Raw genomic sequence first — 17,269 nt, forward strand, 5'->3', positions numbered from 1 at the left:
CATGAGGTGGTGGAATTGACTTTAGGAACTCTTAATATGAAGGAACAACAGAGCAGAGGGAGCAGATGATTGAAGGCTAAGATAAATCGTTACAGTGGAGTTTAAACAGGAAGAAAGGGATGTCATCTGGATCACTTGCCATTCCCTGCCATTGAATAATTGGAGCCAATTCTAAAGTACTCAATGGGGCCTGAATAGGGGTCTGGCTCTTCCCCAACCCCAACCCTTGTGACATTCTTCCTTAATCCCCAGAGTGGCCAGGGGTCAGGCTTAGCTGCAGGGAGAGCCAATTTCCTCATGGAAAAGATTTGGGCAAATAGGATTTTTATGTTTTTCTTAATTCATACGTAAGCCTGGGGCGCTGTGCAGCTCGAGTTGAGGAAAGGCGTGGCCGCTGAGGATCGCAAGAAGCAACAGATCTTGTTCTCTGCTGAGATTCTGAGAACTCCAGGAGGCTGCTGTCCTGAAAACACCCCCAATTATCCACCAGCCCTGGCTCCTTCTGGTCCTCTGCTGTCTCCTGAGTAGAATTCCAACTTCTCCATTCTTCCTGTTGAGAGTTAATGACAAGGAAGATGTCTGCTGGGGAAATGGGAACATTTAACCTCTTCAGAGACTTAGAGACCCAAGGGGAAGAGGCACTCAAGAAGATCTCATGCCACCTATTGCCATCAGACTGACAGAGAGAAGGGAAACAAATGGGCTAGGCCGTAGCATAAAGGAGAGGGCGAAAGAGTAATTTCTTTCCTTTGGCTCTGCCATTTACTGTAAGTGGGTAGTTCTTTCTGTATCATGTATTCTTTTTTTTTTTAACTTTTAAAATTGTATAGTACAACATATATGCAAAACAAAGAAATAAAAAAGCAATAGTTTTCAAAGCACTCTTCAACAAGTGGTTACATGACAGATTCCAGAGTTTGTCATGGGCTACCATATGATCCTCTCATATTTTTTTCTTCTAGTTGCTCCAGAATATAGGAGGCTAGAGGGCTTAAATACTTTTTCATCATCACAATTGACTTTTTTTCCTTCTTTTTTTGTGAACAATAACATAAATATAAAAAAGCTATAAATTTCAAAGCACAATACCACAATTAGTTGTAGAACACATTTCAGACTTTGACATGGGTTACAATTTCACAATTTTAGGTGTTTACTTCTAGCTGCTGTAAAATACTGGAGACTAAAAGAGATATCAATTTAATGATTCAGCATTCGTGTTCATTTGTTATGTCCTATCTTCTATGTATAATTCCTCCATCACCTTTGATCTTTCCGTACCTGTCTTTGGAGTTGTTTGGGCTATAGCAATCCTAAATTTTTGATATTAGAAGGGTCTGTCACTAATATGGGTAGGGAAGTGGAACTATCTGATGTTCTGGAGAGGCTGGGCTAGGTTTCAGGACTTATCTGGAGGTTGTAGGTTTCTGGAAAGTTACTGTAGTGCCTGGAACCTTGTGGAATCTTATATATTGTCCTAGCTGTTCTTAAGGATTGACTGGAATGATCCTGGTTCGGAGTTGGCAGGTTATGATAGGTAGCAAGGTCTACCTTGCGTAAGAGCAACCTCCAGAGTAGCCTCTCAACTCTATGTGAACTCTCTCTGCCACTGATACTTTATTAATTACACTTCTTTTCCCTCTTTTGGTCAGGATGTAATTGTTGATCCCATGGTGCTAGGTCTGGATTCTTCTCTGAGAATCATCTCCCTGTATCATGTATTCTTGATTTCATACATTTGTAGTCCAACTTTTTCAATGTGGGGGTAGTGGAGGAAGGCTCTAACTCTACCTGCTTTCTCTAATATTTCTTTTAAAACATAATAATCAGGCTGGCCTTCCTTTCTATTGAGAGAAGTCCAGCTACCTTGTTAACTTTGGTGTTGGGGTGTGGGAATGGTAAGAAAGTTAGTCTTGTTAGAGAAGAACATGTGCATGAGAAGTGGGAGTGGTAGAATGGAACCCACAGGTAGATGGCTGCTGTCAGAACTGTGAAAGTATTCAGGGTCTGGACTGGGGCTGCTCCAAGCTTAAAGCAGCCAGCCTGGTTTTCTTATTCATCAACCAGAGCACCCAGTGCTACTTCCCCTCTTTTGTCTTAGAGTATTTTTAACTTTTGTTGTAGGTGATGCTTAGAAGCTGTACATTTCTGACTACTGGTAACATCAAGTGTCTGAAGTCTGGTTCCCCTTTGGTCTGTGAATGTCATTCCCTGGGAACCTGTCTGAGTGGCTGGGAGAACCTGGATCCTTCTAAAGACTTTGCCACTCGCTCCCTGGGCTCCCTGGGCAGCCATTCCCGCCCTCCCTTAGTCTCTGATACTTCCCATAAAAGAAATGGACTTCACTAGATCCCTCTCAGGCTTCTGCCAGTTCCAGCATGTGTGCTGGACCCTCACCAGTTCTCCCAGTGCTCTCTGGCTGACACAGAACTACTTGAGACTCAGGGGCTGGAGACCTGCTGAGTAGAAAGTCCACCTTTTCAGAAAGGATTGCTTACATGCTCTGGACTGACAGTTTTCATCCCTCTGTGCCACCTCCCCTAGCCCCAGCATACTTCTGCCTGAGAGAAATGCTGCTTTGAGAACAATTTTCTGCAAGCGTTGTGCATTTTCTGCTTTTCCTAGGTCCCAAGTGCAGAGGTTGTCCCTGTGTGAATGAGAATAAAAGTATGTTGGGGGCAGCACTTCCCAGGCTCTTCCCCCATCCAGGAGCATCTGCAGTTCTGTCTTAATAGCCATAGCACAGCCTGGACTGCACAGGGTGCTGCGGGAACAGGCTGACGGACTGTCAAGGCTGACTTGCTTGCAGAAAGTCACCTCAGGCAACGCTGGTCTTTAAACCATACTCTCTTTCACCCAGCTCTGTCCAACCCCTACCTGTTTCGTTTTTGTCATTCTCACAGTACACTGTTCATAGAAGGCACTTGGTGTATGTGTGCAAATGAATGAGTAAATGAAAGAAACAGAGATCCCTGTCTCCACCTTCTCTAGACAAAGAAGAGATGCCCTTTTCTCAGCTGGCCACCAACTGCCTCTCTGGCTTTGTTGGTATTCTGAGGTGTGACTCAAAGCCTGTTGCTTCAAAGTGGCAAGAAGGATAGGCTGCTACAGACCACAGAAACAGTTGAGTTCTGGAAAGTAGTATTGGCTCACTCCTCTGGGTCTGTGCAGGTTCTGTTCTCTACTTGACCAAATCCTAGAGAGCGCTATCCAACTTCAAGAATATCCCTGAGGGAGGCACCTATAGAGAGGCAGTATCCAGGGATATACACTTGGGTGATGAAACCATATGCAAACACAAGGAAATAATTATGAAAATTAGGATAGTGGTTACTTTTGGTGAGAGAGAGGGAGTTGTGTTTGGGATGTGTCACTTGGGCAGCCTTCTAAGGTGGGGGGCAAAGTTCAGTGATGTGAGTGGTGTGTTATATGTGTGTTTGCCTGAAAATAAATCATTAAGCTATACATTAATTTTGTGTAGTTTTCTGTATGTGTGTTTTATTTTGCTATAAAAAGGATTAAAATAAGACGAGCCCTTTTCTAGAAAGTTCTCCTTTCCATACCTTAATCCCATTCTCCCCTTTGACTTCTCCATTCTGAGCACAGATGGCCCTTCTGATAGTATTCTTTCCCTACATGGCTTTGTATGACTGCTCCTTTTGCCTGGAAAATCCTCCAGGTCACTCAGCTAATAATGGCACTGCACCCCTGGTTCGCTGATTCCAAATCTTGGCACTTTCCACTGTATTTGCATGGTTCCTCTTTCATAATCTCAAATCAATCCAGAAACCTGCCATGGCCAGCTTTACTACTTCTTAGGTGATAAGTCCCCTGCATTTGCTATGTGGAGGATATTTCACTGCCTGCTTAATTTCTAATGAGCCCCATCTTCTTTCAGGGCCTCTGGCTCTGGAACTTAGGACCACATTTTCTGTCCCCATTTCCTTTTAAGTTTATGGTTTTTGGCACCTCTCTCCTTTCTCTTGGCAAGCTGGGAAGTTCTAATCTTCTTAGTTTTAACTTCAGGCAAGGACACACCATATGTAATTTGGCCTGCTTTTCAATCTTTAGGCAACTCATTTAGCAATTTCCTGCCTTAAGTTCTTGCATTAGAGGGGCAGCCTGTGTGGTATATGACTAAGAATCACACTACAGGAGCAGGGCCAGATGCCAAAGTCATGGCTCTTTTTGTTGACTTTGCACCCTGTCCATGGTCTCAAAACCCAGCACCAGGCCAGGGTTCTGGGCTAGAGGGTTTGTTGGCCTCGGCCACATGCTGAGCTGCAACCAATTCCTCCCACTCCCCTGGCTCTGGGTCTTGTATAATAAATTCCTTTTTGGGGTGCCCTGGTGTTCTTTCTGTCAACAGAACCTTGTTGGGGTGACCTCTGTCAATGAGAGGGGAGTATACTTCTATTAAATGCCACGGGGAAGGGGCAGTGTCCTGATCCTTTTCTTCTTAGATGCCTTGTTGCCCTCTGTGCATATTTATCCAGATTCACTTCGGGGATCTGCTCTTACTATTGAGGGTCATGAATCAACTGGCCTTTGTCCAGTCACAAATAAAAGACCTGATGACACCATTTCCCAAGGACAGTGTGCACTTATTCATCTTGCAACTGCATAATGAAAATAACTCTTTAGGGTTGCATGATGTGTTCAAACCATTCACTAAGTTGCGGGCCTGTGGATTTCTGCTACTAGTTCGTTGATCTTTTTCTTTGCTTATTGAGTTTAAGTAATTACATGAATGCCTGAAATACCCCTTCACTTATAATTTCCTGATATGTTAGTTTTTTTTCTCATTTTCTCTAACAACTTTGCCTTCAAATGAACTTTGATATAAATAAATCTAGGGAATCTTTTAAAAATGAAGAGCTATTAAGTGATTCCTGCCATAATAAGAAAATCTGCTTAGAGGTGACACTCTTCTCTGTAGAATTAGAAGACTCTGAAATCTTAAGCTCTGTGTTCTAGACACCCCATTAGATAAGTAATAATTTGATCTAATATTTGTATTAACCAAAGCATTTATATCTTGATTAGTATAAGCTATTTAGGATTGCAACATTGATTTTACATAATTTAAAATGAAAGAAGAGATGTTTTATATTTTGTTTTCTACGCATTCTTATTAGTTGCATGTGTGATTATTGTTAGGGTTTTTGAAACACTGTAAATGATTGAGGAAATATACATCATCACCTCTATGAACTACTAGAGACCTGGGTAGCCCAGGTAAGGAATTGTTTTATTCGACATAGAGCTACAATACGCTCCACCTCAGGGCTTCCTACAATGATGCACTGCTGGTCCTGAAACATCAATGTCTTGCTCTGCATGATGCTTGTTCATGTCTGTAGTGAGACCCTGCTGGGGCTTTTGGACTGGACACACAAGCCTGTGTGTGTGTGTGTGTCTTTGTGGTATATATATTTTGGCATGAACATAATGTTTATGTTATAGGGCATTCATGGGGGAAATAGTAACTAATATTTCTAAAGTAATTTAGAATTTCAAAATCAACATAATTTCACATACATCAGATTATTTGAATCGTCTCCACCACTACCACCACAACTAAAAAGTTCTACAGGAATGGAGTAAGGCTTGAGGTTCTCCAGAATTTAGTCAGGCTTCTAGGGGCCTGAAATGCTGGTGTTGAGGGAGTGGGGAAAAGTGCCCTATGTGCACATATGTTTGTGCGTGTTTGTGTGCACTTGTGTGCGTGCCCACATATCAGAGGACTCACCAAGAAGGGCATTACTCACATGGTAATGGCACCAGTGTGTGCTGGTTTGAAATAGTTATGTACCCCAGAAAAGCGTTGTTCTTTAATCCTGATTCAATATTTTAGGGTGGAAACTTAGATCGAATCATTTCCATGGAGATGTAACACATCCAATTGTGGGCATGACTGTTTGATTAGAAGTAGATATGACTATACCCATTCAAGGTGGGTCTTGATTCATTTACTAGAGTCCTTTAAAAGGGAAATATTTTGGAGCCCATAGAGAGTAGACACTTGGAGAACAGTTGCTTCAGAATCGACAAAGGTGCAGACATTTGAAGATGCCTGGAGTGCTGACAGAGAGCAGATGCCTAGGCACTGATATTTGGAGATGCAGAGCCCAACAGTCGTCACCATGTGCCTCCCCATGAGATGCTACGCAAGCCAGAACCCAGAGTTGTGTCCTGGGGGAGCTAAGTGAAGGCCCACAGACACTTAGAGAGGAAACCACTGACATAAAAAAACTGGAAGCAGTGGAACTGGGAACAAGGACCAGCAGATGTCAACCATATGTCTTCCCATGTGACAGACATCAGCTTTCCTTGAGTCAAGGTATCCTTCTCCAGATGCCTTAGTTTGTACTTGTTTATGGCCTTAGAACTGCAAACGTGTAACTTAATAAATTTCCTTTTTAAAAGCTGTCCCATTTCTGGTATATTGTATTCTCACAGTGTTAAACAAAAAACACAGGGGTTGTGAAAACCACTTGAGACCAAGAGTCCACTTGGTTGGAGACTCCCTCTCTCTCCCTCCCTCCCTTCCATAAACAGTGTACACTCATTGAGCTTCCACTATGTGCCAGGCATTGTATTGGTCCTGGGGATTCAAAGAAAAAGAGACTCATTTTCTGATCTCAAGAGTCATAGTCCAGGGGGAAAGACAGACAAAACCCATGACTATAATACCATTTAAGAGAATCTACAACTTATTTGCTGGATAATCTTAGGAAAGTTACTGAATCTTTCTATGCTAATGGGTAGAATGTAGCTCATAATAGCATTTCCTTCTATCTGTGTTTTTCTAAGGATGCAACTAATCATGGATGTAAAACACCTACCATAGCACCTGGCATGAAGTTAAGAGCTCAATAAATCATAGCTCTTATATTATGTGCTAAGGCAAGGCCAGGGTCTTATAGGTATATTAAACCTTGGAAGACCAGGAAGAATGTTCAAGGTGATGTAATGCTTGATTTGAAATTTGTCTGTGGTCAAGCCATTTAATCTTCCTGAGTCTCAGTTTCTTCCTCTAAATATATAGTATGCCCTCTTCTCATTAATGTTGTCATGACACTTAAATGAGATAATAAATGTAATATCTGACCCAGAGGATGTACCTAGTGCATGACAACTTCTTTTCTTCCTCTCCCCCCTTCTCTTCCTTTCTGTAGGAAGGAGACCAGTGGTTTACATGTGGCAGAGATTGTAGATGTAGGGGACAAATTTCTTGAGGAGAAAAGCTTTCATACACTGTGGCTTCTGGTAGCAATGGATCAAAAACTATTGTACCTCTAACTACTCTGGAATTTTGTGACTTTCCTTATATTAATTATTATTAGTTTTACGCCTAATTATTAATTTAGTAAAACCTTTAAAAGAAAAGGATGTCAGAGGTAGCTAGCTGGGGAGATGGCACCCCATTCCACAGCCAAAGTTGGGGGAAGAAGAGCCCCTAAAGGGCTGGGTAGGTGACAGGGACATGGAGGTGGAGTGCAAACCAGAGTGTCAGGAATTGAACCAGAAGGAAGCCCATTCATGTGGCTTCTCAAGATTTTCCTGCCTCCCCAAGTCTCCTAAGTGACATTCTGGGCTCAGGGCTTAAGCCATGTAGGTTATCTTTGGAGGGGAAACCTGACCCTAGAGACCCAGGTGACTCAGAAGAAAGGTCTATTACCCCCAGATCCATGTCTCTACCACTACCGCCAGCCCAGCCCAGTGCTGCTCTGACCTTGGCCACAGTGAACTTCAGGAATCAGGACTGCCAAGGCAAATACCAGGCTGGGGCTGACTCTCGTTCCTGGCGGGAAACTTGGAAAAGAACAAACAAATGTCTTCAGGCAGCGAGAAATGGATCAATGGATTTTTGGGGGGTGGGGGAGGAAGGTAGAGAGGGGAAAAGGAATAGCAAAGTTTCTTTGTGTGATTTGGATGGTGCCCCTCATCTGGGGAGGACTCTCTTGGGCTTCCAGTGAAGATTTCAGAATGAATGTGTGTGCTAATAATAGAAAATGTTTGGATGAAGCACGAGATAAAAAACATAAACAGAGTTTGGGGTGGGGCTGAGTGAAGGAAGGTGGGGATGAGCAGAAGCATGGAAAGAGACAGAGACACATGCAAAGAGGGTTAAGAAGAAAAGAAATGGAAGAAGTGAGTGGGAGAGACATGCGGGAATGGAAAAGGAGGAGGGATCCAGAGGGAAAGAGTCAGCAATGGAGAGGAAGAGGCAGTAAGAAGGAAATTCTCCCCACTTCAGGCTTGGCTTCCTGATAGAGACCTTTGTGATTTGTCCTAAAAGCCCCAGCTCTGATAATCTTCCCAAGTCCCTGAGAATTAAAACGGTCCTGGAGAATGATAGAGATCCCATTAAAGGCTGTAATGGATCCCATTAAAGTCCTGGAGGAGAGAAGATGAGGTTGGGGATGGGATGAATCATTTCACTGAGGTTGAGGTTCTGCTTCTCAATGCCTAGAATTTAATGCTAGATGGGATAAATTTGAGGGGCACATCTCCCTACTTTGATGATAGGGAAACAGATCCTGGTGATTGAGGGAGGTGATAAATATCACCTTATTAGGGTGGTGGTAGAACTTATAAAGGAACTCTGTACCTTCCCCCTTTTCTCCAGGGTTTTCTTGGGAACAACTGACAATGTTCAGTACTCCACTGAGTATGTGTTATATACCTGCTCTGTTTATACCCAAACTATCTGTGTAATCTGAACTTGAATCTTTTGTATAATACCATTAGCAGGCCCTTCTCGCTTTCCTGAGAGAGACAGTATGATGAAGCATCAGAACAACTCTGGACTAAAGTTCCACTTAGAACCGTGAGGCTTTCCATGCTCTGCCTCATTTTCCTCTTCCATCCTTCCACAAGTCACATCAATAGCTTAGGGAACAAACTTACTAAATCACCCAACTTATCCTTTTTCTTTTTTTTCATCCTCTGATAGGTTAGTTAACTTTATCTTCCATATGCCTAACTTCCTGCAGGCTCTTTACAATTCCCTCCTTAAACCATATTTTATCACCAAGAATCTCTTCTACAAACTGCCCTTCCCTTGGGACTTTCCTCCACCACCTAACTTGACTGATACTTGCCTACGTTCTGGCAAAAAAGCAGTAGCAATGTGGTGTTGTATGAAAACTTTGGGCTTCCCTGACACAGATGTGGGTTTGAATGTTAGTACAGCCATTATAATTTTGAGCAGTGCCTTTTCTTCTCTGAGTCTGTTTCCTAATCTATAAAATAAAGGTAAATGCAACCTACCTCTCAAGGTTTTGTAAATTAAATGATAGAATGGATGTAAAGTGTCTGCCATGAATCCCAGTTCTACCCCTCAGTAGACAAGTGGTCTCAGGGAATTTATTTATCTCTAAATTTCATTAAAAAAATCATTAACAGTGGAGATCCTAGTAGTTTTTCCTTCATAATTTGTTTTGAGTATAAATGAGATAATCCATTTAAATTCTTGATATGGTGCCTTGCCCAGAGAATGTGCACCGTACCTGGTAGCTAATGATGATGATGATGTCGATAAGTTTCTGCTCCATTCCCTCCAAGTCCTCTGGGGATGAAGCAGTTTCTCTCCCACCTGTCATCTCCTTGGGTTGATGAAGTGGAGCTGACCTCTTCTTATCCCCACCTTTCTGCCCTTTCCTCAATGCCTTCCTGACCATAGCTCTACAATATTCCCTTATCAATCCCTTTTTCTAAGGGACAGCCTAACTCCTGTGCCAATTTCTCGGTCTGGAACTTCTAGGAGTGGGAGGGTAGAGTAGAACAGAGTGTGATCTATTATTCCCCTCAGATCCAAGTATTACTCAAGAGGCCCTGCGGGCCATGCAAGCTAGGGTCTACGGTTAATAGTAACATTGTAATACACTTCCATTGAACGTAACAAAGGCAACATGTCAAAACTGAATGTCAACCAGCAGGGCATATGGGGGAGGGGTATGAGATTCTTTGCAGAATAAAGGGAAATGTCCTCAGATAGATTGTGCTGGTGAAGGCATGGCTGTGTGATTATACCAGGAACCACTGATTTTTTTTTTTTAACTTTGGTTGGATTGTATGATATGCAAATAAAAATGTTTAAAAATAAACAGAGATACAAGTGCTGAAGAAAATGTGGAGATAGAGAGGTACCTATTCACTGCTGGTCGAGAAGCAGAGTGATGCAGCCCCTCTGGAGGGCAATGTGGTGGTTCTACAAGAGGCTGAAAGTGGGGTTGACATATGATCCTGCAACCCTGTTGCCAGGTACATACTTGGAGGAACTAAGATGGGGGACACGGGTGGACATTTGCACCCTGGAGTTTATGGCGGCATTCTTCATGATTTGCAATGGATGAAGGTGATCTAAGGATACAGCGACTGGGGAATGGAAGGGGGAACTGTGGTACTTTCACACAACAAACTACTGAGTAGCTGTAAGAAGGAATGAAGTTGTGAGACATGCAACTAGGTGAATGAAACTTGAGGACAGTATGTTGAATGAAATATCAGAAACAAAAAGATATTATCATGCCTCACTCATATGGACTAAGTATAATATATAAACTTGGAGAATTGAAGTTGAGGGCATGGGTTATCATGTTGTGGCCTATTGTAAAGGGTCCTAGACTGTAAGATCTTACAGGAGTCACAGCTATTCCAGAGTTGTAACTGTATTTTCTATTTGTGTACAACCTGGTTGTTGGGACTTCAGGTATTTGTGTGACACCTGAGACTCAGAGTTAGAGCCTTGAAGCTATGAAAGTCTGCATTACCCCATACAGAAACTGTTAAAAAAAAAGTAAAAAAGTTATCAGGTTACAAGTAGAGATATGAATGAAGTTTATGTGATTAGGACTAAGGTAAATCAGAATACAGGGTAAAGGATAATGCGGTCTATATTTTAAAATTTCAACTTCTGTGTGAGATCAAAGGAAGATATATTTACTTTCTACAAAATTTGAGAGCGTATTAACGAATTTAATGTATGTGGTCAACTTATTCGAACATCATAATTACATGGTATCTTGCATAGGGAGTGAGATCTTGTTGGTTTGTACAGGTTTGTGTAATGCCTTAATACATCCCAGACTAGTGTGGGTAGAGAATAAAAAGGTATTTGCAAAGCCCCCTTGAGGGGCTGGGGAGAAAAGAGAAAATATTAAACTTCCCCATCTGGGGAATTCCCGGTATTCTCACAAGTAGTAGGGACAACCAATTCAATAGGCTGGGCCCTTGATCTTGGGGCTCACCCCTATGAAACTTATTCTTGCAAAAGAGAAGCTAAGCCTACTTATAATTATGTCTAAGGGTCACCCCCAGAAAACCTCTTTTGTTGCTCAGATGTGGCCTCTCTCTCTAAGCCAACTCAGCAGGTGATCAAATTGCCCTCTTGCCTATGTGGGATATGACTCCCAGGTGGGTAAATCTCCCTGGCAATATGGGACAGGATTCCCAGGGGTGAACCGGAACCTGGCATCACGGGATTGAGAAAGCCTTCTTGACCAAAAAGGGAAATAAAGAAATGAGACAAAATAATTTCAGTGGCTGAGAGATTTCAAACAGAGTTGAGAGGGAATCTTGGAGATTTTTCTCAAGCATTATATAAATCCCTTTTTAGTTTGTGGTGCCTTGGAGTGGCTAGAGGGAAGTACCTGAAACTGCTGAACTGTATTCCAGTAATCCTGATTCTTGAAGAGGGTTGTATAACTGTATAGCTTTTACAATATACCTGTGTGATTGTGAAAGCCTTGTGGCTGATGCTCCTTTTATCCAGGGTATAGACTTATGAGTAAAAAAAAATAAGGATAAAAATTCATAAATAATAGCAGGGGATAAGGGGTAAAAAAATTGGGTAGATTACAATGAGAGGTCAATGAGAAGGAAGGGTAAGGGGTATGGGATATATGTTTTTTTTCTTTTGTCTTTTTATTTCTTTTCCTGGAGCAATGCAAATGTTCTAAAAATGATTATGGTGATGAATACACAACTATGTGATGAAAAAAAATCGATATGCACAACTATGTACAACTATGTGATGCTACTGTGAGCTAGTGATTGTATACATTCGATGGTTTGTATGGTGTATGAATGTACCTCAATAAATTGGAACAAGAAAAGGATGGGAATTAACCGAATAATTCACATAAAGAAAATAAATAAGCCTGTGGGTATAGGCTGTATGAAAAACTAGGGGCTCATCAGTGGGAACCAGGTCTAGCTCTTATACAGTGTTGTTCATATCAAGCTGGAATTTTTGCTTGTATCTCAGACATCCAATCAGACGACAATTGTACTGGGAGATCTGTACAGGCTGGAAAAACCTTAGCAATGGAAAGAACCTATTCCAGTGGGGTAGGGGTGAGGGACTGTAGCCTGGGGTTCCATTCCTCTGCTCAGTCTCACAGTTTAGGATGATTCATGCAGATTTTTGCTAGGACACAAGCAAAGGAAGAAAGGAAGGTGGGGCAGACAGGACAAAGTCCTGGACACCCTGCTAAGGTGCTCTGCTCACAGTTTTCTCTCCACCAGAAGTGCTGATCTTATCCATTCAACTTTATTATCTATGTGGATGATCCATTCCACATTTTTCTCTCAGAGATCCTTGCCCTCTTGAACTAAGGTGACCCTTTTTTTCAGCTAATATCAGCATGACAGATAATTAGCTTGGTTTGTTGGAAGCAGAGTCTGCTCTTTGTTGAAGGTCATCTGACAAGAGGTAAACAAATCACCAGGCCTCACGTAAGCCATCTGGGGTTTTGTGTACGACCTGGAGTTCATTTTGTATTTGAATTGTTGTTACCTACTGGCTTCTTAGTAAGCCCCGACATTCATCAAAGTCATTGGTATTTGGTTCATAGTATTCATCTGTATCATAGGTTTTGACTTCATGCTCTGTGATTTCATTATCCATTTGGATGCACCAATTACACGTGAACTCACAGAACATGACTGCCTTAACTCCAGTGACTTTTCTCTCCCTTGTTTCAGCTACCCACAGCCATGGCCAAACTCTGAATCTTTTACTACCAGTAGTTGCTCCACCTGGCGATCTTAAATCTAAAATCTACTCTTGAATACTGTCTAATCTTTCCCACTCTCTCCTGTTATCATTTTCACTATGTTTGCTTTTCCATTTTATAGGCATGTCTCAGTTTTTCTTGGGTTTTCCCATTCTTTCATTCATATCTCTTGATCTCACTTACTTTCCTAAGTGTTCTTAGCACAAACAGCTTTTTGTATTCCTGTCTATAGGTCATTGTGGTAGATTAGATCATGTCCCCCACAAAGACATGTTCAAGCCATGACCTCCAGTCCTGTGGGTGTGAACTCAATTTGTAAATAGAATCTTTGAAGATGTTAAGACCAAACTGAATCAGGGTGGGTCTTAATCCAATATTATTGGAGACTTTATAAGCAGAGGAAATTTGACACAATAGTCAGTAGAAGCCACGAGAGGTGAAAGGAGACAGATGATCATGTGATGGAGGAGTGCCAGAAAGCCACACCAGAACATTACAGAGTTAGGAGAGATCATCAGCTTGCCAACATCTTAATTTTGGTCCTCTAGCCTCCAGAACTGTGAGCCACTAAATTCATGTTGTGTAAACTGACCAATTTGTGGTATTTGTTACAGCAGCATTGGCAAAATAAGGTAGTCCCAATGGATGGCAAAAACCAACACTAGTTTGCTAGTTTGTGTTTTGGGGTCAGTATGCTTTTGTGATCTTGAATCTCCTCATTATCTCTTGACAGTTGTACAGCTGTTCTTTTCTTCTTAATTGATTTTTTATTATCAAACCAAAACTACATACAAACATGAACATTCTTAACATGCAAACATTCTGTGCATGGTGTACAGTCAATGGTTCACAATATCATCACATAGTTGTATATTCATCACCATGATCATTTTTTTAGAACATTTGCATCACTCCGGAAAAAGAAATAAAAAGTAAACAGAAAAAACTCATACATGCCATACTCCTTATCACTCCCTCTCATTTACCACTAGTATTTTCATCTACTCAATATATTTTAACCTATGTTCCCCCTGTTTTTTTCTATAGCCCTTACCACTCCCTTTCATAGACCACTAGTATTTCAATCTACTCAATTTATTTTAACATTTGTTACCCCTATTATTTATGTATTTTTAATCCATATTTTTTATTCATCTGTCAATATCATAGATAAAAGGAGCATCAGACACAATGTGATTTTCACAATCTCATAGTCACATTGTGAAAGTTATAACATTATACATTCATCTTTAAGAAACATGGCTACTGGAACACAGCTGTACAGTTTCAGGGACTTCTCTCTAGCCTCTCTAATACACCTTAAACTAAAAAGGGGGTATCTATAAAATGCATAAGAATAACTTCCAGGATAACCTCTCGACTCTGTTCGAAATCTCTCAGCCACTGACGATTTATTTTGTCTCATTTCTTTCTTCCCCCTTTCAGTCGAGAAGGTTTTCTCAATCCCTTAATGCTGAGTCCCAGCTCATTCTAGGATTTCTGTCCCACGTTGCCAGGGAGGTTTACACCCCTGGGAATCATTCCCACTTAGAGAGGGGGTGGGCAGTGAGTTTGCTTGCTATGCTGGCTGAGAGAGATAGGCCACATCTGAGCAACAAAAGAGGTTCTCTGGGGGTAACTCTTAGGCCTAATTTTAAGTAGGCTTAGTCTATCCTTTGTGGGGATAAGTTTCATATGAACAAACCCCAAGATTAAGGGCTTGACCTATTGATTTGGTTGTCTCTACTGCTTGCGAGAATATCAGGAATTCTCCAAATGGGGAAGTTAATTTTCCCCCTTTCTCACCATTCCCCCAAGGGGACTTTGCAAATACTTTTTTATTCACTGTTCAAATCAATCATCTATCTTTCCTTCTGGTTTCATTTGTGCCCCCAGCCCTCCTCTCTCTATCATTCTCACATTCAGCTCCATTCAGTGTACTAATATTATTGTACTACATTAGGTAGTATTGTGCTATCCATTTCTGAATTTTTACTGTCAGTCCTGTTGCACAATCTGTATCCCTTCAGCTCCAATTACCCAAAATCTACCCTATTTCTATCTCTGATGGCCTCTCTTAACTGAAATTCTCCAAGTTCATCCATTAATGTTAGTTCATATCAGTGAGACCATACTGTATTTGTCCTTTTGTTTCTGGCTAATCTCACTTGCATAATGTTCTCAAGGTCCATCTATGTTGTTACATGCTTCATGACTTATTTTTGTCTTACAGCTGCGTAATATTCCATCGTATGTATATGCACAGTTTGTTTAGCCACTTGTCCGTTGATGGACATTTTGGCTGTTCCCATCTCTTGGCAATTGTAAATAATGCTGCTATAAACATTGGTGTGCAAATGTCCATTTGTGTTCTTGCCCTCATGTCCTCTGAATAGTACTGCCAGATCATATGGTAATTGCATACTTACGTTTAGCTGTTCTTGATCAATTCCTTCTCCCCTTCCCTTCAGACGATTCTGAACCTTCCCACTATGTAACTCCTGCTTTCTTCCTTCTCAATGGTGGGTCTCACAGATGAAGGGAAAATCAGAGGCTGGTGCTTTTCTGGTGAGCAGATAAAGGGGGTCAATGGGGGCAAAGTAATGGAGATAGTGAGAATAAGCACTGTCAAGAAGTTTGGCCTGGGCGATGACAGATTTGGGAAGTACTCTGTCTGTTCAGGGATGTGCTGCTGAGGGAAGGTTTTTTCCAAGACGGAAGAGCCATGGTTATATTTAAATGCTGAAGGAAAAAATGTTATTGTTTTCTTATTTACACAGTCAGACATGTTTCATTATATAGTCAATCCTCATTCATGAATTCAGTATTTGTGAATTTTCCTACTTGATGAAATATATTTGTAATCCTCAAATCAATACTTGCAGTGCTGTTGGGGACATGTGCAGAGTGCTGAAAAATTTGAGTTGTCCAAAGTTCATGTTTCCAGCTGAAATCAAAGTGACACTCTGCTTTTGTGTTTCAGCGCTCATGCTGTAAACAAGTGTCCTTTTTTACTGTAAATCTAGTGCCACTTTCTTTTTTCATTTTTGCGCTTTTTTGTTGGTGATTTTGCTGTTTAAAATGGCCTCCAAGTAAAGTGTTGAAGTGCTGTCTAATGTTTCTTAGCATAAGAAGGCTGTAATGTGACTTACAGAGCAGATATGTATGTTAGATAAGCTTTATTCAGGCATGAGTTATATTACTGTTGGCAGTGAGTTCAATGTTAATAAGTCAGTGATATATAATAAGTAAAGTTTCTTTAAACAGAAATACACATAAAACAAAGTCTTGTTTGATCAATTGACGAAAGTGTTGTAACCAGAGGGTCATGGAAACCCAACCTTGTATTTCTCCTAGGAGCAAAGGGTCAGTATCCAATTCACTGTTCAGAGTGATTTTACAGAATTTAACTACTGCATATAATAAGAGTTGACTGTATTTCTGTACATATGAATATTATGGTAAATTTAGAAAAATTAAAAGTAACATATAAAGAAGCAAAAAAGAGTAAAGAAAAGAATGAAAATGAAAAGGGAAAAAGACAGTTGGAATGTTAACATTCAGAGGTAGCTGTTAAACATCTCAGTTTTTCCCTGGATATATATGTGTGATGGGATACATATGCATGGTGGAATGTATCTATGCCCTCGCAAGGATTTATCTTGAAATATTAATGTATGTGCTCTTTCTCCAATTTTTTTTTTTTTTTTTTTTTTTTGCATGGGCAGGCACCGGGAATTGAACCCGGGTCTCCAGCATAGCAGGTGAGAATTCTGCCACTGAGCCACAGTCACACTGCCCCTTCTCCAATTTTTTTAACTAGTACCTCAAGGACTGTTTCTCCCCTTCCCCCATTCCACATTGGAGTAGATAAAAAGACTTAAATCTCCACCTAAGTTCAAGACAGAAAGATATAGACACATACTTGCAGAGCAAGGTTTTCCTCTCGCAGAGACCAGATGAAACAGGGCTGGAAGAGAGAGGGAGGTGTGGGAGTGGAGTTGAAGAAGAGGAGGGATTGAGGTCTTCCTGCAGGACCTAGGATTTAGGGCTGATCCGGTCCTTGAATGTGGACCTCCCATTCCACTGACTCTGCAAACAACTGCAACAATCCTGGACACTCAAAAGCCTCCCTGAGCATAGGTCTGTAATGCCTAAGTATCTAAAATATCCGAGCCAGAAGGGAAACCCTCACCTCTGGATCGAAGGGTAGCTATAGATACTTTGGGAATTTTCCTGTG

General features: G+C 41.3%; 1 long non-coding RNA gene across 1 annotated transcript; it reads right to left on the reverse strand.

The window, feature by feature from the left end:
- Positions 1-234: 234 nt before the first annotated feature.
- LOC143689994 (uncharacterized) lies at positions 235-17,035 on the reverse strand. The gene is made up of 3 exons (XR_013178984.1): positions 16,954-17,035; positions 15,458-15,593; positions 235-550 (listed from the first exon to the last, which is right to left on the reverse strand). It is a non-coding gene; the product is annotated as an uncharacterized LOC143689994 (long non-coding RNA).
- Between the last annotated feature and the right edge of the window lie 234 nt (positions 17,036-17,269).

This window comes from Tamandua tetradactyla, chromosome 7 (genome assembly GCF_023851605.1).
Source record: "Tamandua tetradactyla isolate mTamTet1 chromosome 7, mTamTet1.pri, whole genome shotgun sequence".
Lineage (NCBI taxonomy): Eukaryota > Metazoa > Chordata > Mammalia > Pilosa > Myrmecophagidae > Tamandua > Tamandua tetradactyla.